The sequence below is a fragment of the Homalodisca vitripennis genome, unplaced genomic scaffold (genome assembly GCF_021130785.1).
Source record: "Homalodisca vitripennis isolate AUS2020 unplaced genomic scaffold, UT_GWSS_2.1 ScUCBcl_6741;HRSCAF=14092, whole genome shotgun sequence".
NCBI classification, from domain to species: domain Eukaryota; kingdom Metazoa; phylum Arthropoda; class Insecta; order Hemiptera; family Cicadellidae; genus Homalodisca; species Homalodisca vitripennis.
The window spans coordinates 14,118-17,888 of NW_025782849.1; the positions used below are offsets into that span (position 1 = coordinate 14,118).

The 3,771-nt window shown below is 35.0% G+C and overlaps 1 long non-coding RNA gene across 1 annotated transcript; it reads right to left on the bottom strand.

Annotated features, from left to right (window-relative positions):
• Nucleotides 1–230: 230 nt before the first annotated feature.
• Nucleotides 231–1,042, bottom strand: LOC124373933. The gene is made up of 2 exons (XR_006923485.1): nucleotides 854–1,042; nucleotides 231–271 (listed from the first exon to the last, which is right to left on the bottom strand). It is a non-coding gene; the product is annotated as an uncharacterized LOC124373933 (long non-coding RNA).
• Between the last annotated feature and the right edge of the window lie 2,729 nt (nucleotides 1,043–3,771).

Here is a 3,771-nt window from a genome sequence, read left to right on the forward strand (position 1 = left end):
ACACTTTAATGTTCTAGCTGTTACTTCTATATTTTCTTCTTCCATTTTAAATTTTATAATACAGTATATGCTTTAAATGAGTTGAATATAAAATTTACACTACATATACATTATTTATTTAGTTTGAGGTATTTCATATTTAAAATCATATTTAACAGTCACAACTGACATAACCTAACTCTAAACATCCAAACACCACACACACAATCACGCACACATTTGACTCCCGCCCAGTGTTGCCAATCCACTTTTGGAAAATTCCCACCAGTACCTGAAAAAAATACCACCTATGAGCCCAAATTACCACCTTGCTTTAAAAGTATATTTAGGCTACTAAAGTGTGTTATCGACATCGTATGACAGTCTATATTTGTAAATGCAGGGTGTCTACCAAACTGAACGTATAAAATTCCCTGACTTTTCCAGGTTTTCTAGGCTAGACACTCTTAAATGGCTTAACGAGCAGGATTTTTTATTGCATTGAATATGGTTGATTTTAGAGCATAATATCATAACTTATATTGTAAAAAAATTAACTTTTTACTTTTTTACAGAGACAATTTGCATGAAAAAGTTAGTTTCAGAAAAACAAATTTAACTTTCAATGAGCTTGGATCCATGCCAAAGTTTTTTAAATAGAAACTTGTAAACTGATAAAGCAGACATTAATCATGCAATCCTGCTGTGATTCAAAGAAGGAGTAAAGGAATATAATATGTAAATGACTTCTAAAATCTCACTGTCAACCAGCTAAGCACAGGCTTTAGGTTTGAACATACTATAGGCCTACAAAGTATTATTTTAGGAAAGGCCTACCAAAACCAAACATGCAAGGTTAAGCAAAAATACTTACAACACTCTTTCATGATATCCTACCTCCAAAATAGGTTGTTTACTGATGTACAGTTTAATAAATTTGTATGATAAATCACATGAACTGTTATGTGTTGTTCTAAAAAATCCACTTTTTTCCTTTAACTCAACTTGTAGCTTTATGGAAAAAATTACACTAGATCACTGTTTTTAAATGTGTTAACCACAATTTTTTTAATGTCAGGCAAAGTGCTAGGCACACATAGTCTTGAAATTAAAACCTTAGAAGGCTAGCATTACCATGAAGTGTTTAGCCTACTCTATTTTTTTTTATTTTTTATTTATTGTATCAACGGTTACACCATTTCCATTCAATAACAAATTATAGACTCAAGAATACTTGACTACTACTTATTAATTATATTATATCAATGAGAATTTACCAAGATAGTCTAAATAAGTGACAGATACATTGATAAGAATATCAAAAACGACTAAAATCCATAACAATAACGAGTAAATTAAATAGTAACAAAAAGCAACTAACAATTGGACATAAATTACGATCAGTTTTAGGAGAACTTTCCCACATTTGAATTTCTGTATGTGGAACTTTAAAGGCGCCACCAAGCACTTTATTCTGCTCCGAACTAATCCAATTAGTAAAGAAGTTCCACACAGGACCAAACAATTTCACTTAATTTTGTGGACCCTATAAAGGCGCCACCTATCACTTCTCACCATATACACTGCTCAACCAATTTACTTATGTTGTTTACACTAACAGAAAAAAGCATCAAATTTAACAATGTATAAATAAATAAGTTAGAAACAATAACAATAACAATAATAATAATAATAACAATAATAATGATATTTTAACAATAATAAATAGATAAAAATTCAATAATTTGATGTGTGTGATAAATTTAACAGTGATAAAAATAAATAAGTTAACAACAATATAAATAATTTAAACAATAACATAACATATGACAATATTTAATAATAACTATATAAGCAACAACAATGACCAATTAATCTACAAATCACAAACTTAGATGTGAACTGGACGCAATAAATAATGTTAATAAGTGCATGATATGGTAAACATATGATCAAGACTAATTGGTACACAATAACAAGTAAGAATAAATATTAGTAAGTAGTTTATAACTTAAAAAGTCTTCTTAATGCTGATTCAGAATCAAAGAAGAAATCATATCCCAGCCCCGAAGACAGTGCATTTCCTCTTCTTTGGAGTCTAGGCAGACAACTATGGTAGGCGTAGGATGTGGAGTACTGGTGACGAAAAAACAAGTCTCGAGATCTGGTTGATCCAGGGATGCGGAAACTAATCCTTGAAAGAAGATCATCACAGTCAACCTGCCCGGTGAGAAGTTTACGCAGGAAGACAGCATCAGCAAGTTGTCTTCGCACAGAAAGGGACAACAGCCCAAGAGACTCCGCTATTGTGTCAACAGGTGCTGCCATATAATCATAGCCCAGCCTAACTCCTATTATCCGCAAAAAGCGTCTCTGGATCTTCTCTAATCGATCTGTATCATCAACTTGATAAGGGGCCCAAACAACACAGCAATATTCCAGGATGGAGCGGATAAGTGCAGTGTACAAGGACATCAAGGCTCTGGTGCTAAGGCCATTTCTAGAAGTGCGGATTATGAAGCCTAGTGTTCTAGAGGCTCTGTTGCAAATATGGTCAATGTGTTTGTCCGGCCGTAAATCAGCCGAGAAAATTACACCAAGGTCCTTTACCTGAGTTTTTTCTTGGTAACACAGTACCACACAGCTTATACTCGATCATAACAGGGTCAGCTGAACGATGAAATGTTAACAACTGCACACTTGCTTACATTCAACCTCATGCAATTCAGGGAGCACCACTTTTCAATCCTGTCGAGACCATCCTGAAGTTGTTGACAGTCATTTGGACCCGTAATTGCAGAGAAAACCTTGATGTCATCAGCAAATAATAAACACTTAAGACCAATTGCACTAACAATGTCGTTAATAAAGATGTTTAAACATAAAGGGTCCGAGATGGGATCCCTGGGGTACACCTGATTTGGCCAGAAAGGGTTCAGATAATGCACCCGCAAACTTAACCACAAGTTTCCTGTTAATAAGGTAGGAGTTAAACCATTTCAACAAGGAGCCATCTATGCCATAGGTTCTGAGTTTATAAATCAAGTGATCATGGTTGACACTATCAAAGGCTTTAGCAAAATCAATGTATGCACTGTCAACCTGTAGTCCGTCACTAAATGCTGAGATGATGTAATCTTCGTATAGAATAAGGTTAGTTGAAGTGGACCTTCCAGGCAAAAAGCCATGTTGCTCCTTCGAAATTATACTCTTGAATGTAAAAGACAACTGGTCCAACACTAAGCTTTCGAATACCTTCCCAATAGCTGATTGGATTGCAATAGGACGGTAATTGCTTATGTTTTTAAGATCAGAGGACTTGTGGATAGGGACAATGAAGCTAGATTTCAACCTCTCCGGGAATATTCCCAGTTCAAGCAAACGGTTGAACAAGACTGTCAGCTGAGGAGCAAGCAAATCATGACAATATCTTAGAACACTAGATGGAATTTCATCAGGTCCAGGTCCTTTGTAAGGATCAAGAGACGCTAGCTTGGCGTTCACATCTTCTTGTCTGAGAACACAGGTAGAAATATGAAAAGGTGACTCAATGTTTAATGGCGAAGGTGGCAAATCAGAGGAAGAAAAGACAGAAGAAAAAAAGGCAGCAAACAGATTGCATACTGATTTAGGAGAAGATTCTTTTCTGCCTTCGTAAAAATATTCATCTACACTCTGAATATTTGTCTTCATGTTATTCACAAAAGCCCAGAAAGACTTAACGTTGGTGGGAATTGCAGAATTGATGTGGCCTATATAGTCAGAATAACACTTTCTACTGAGGGCTTTGCA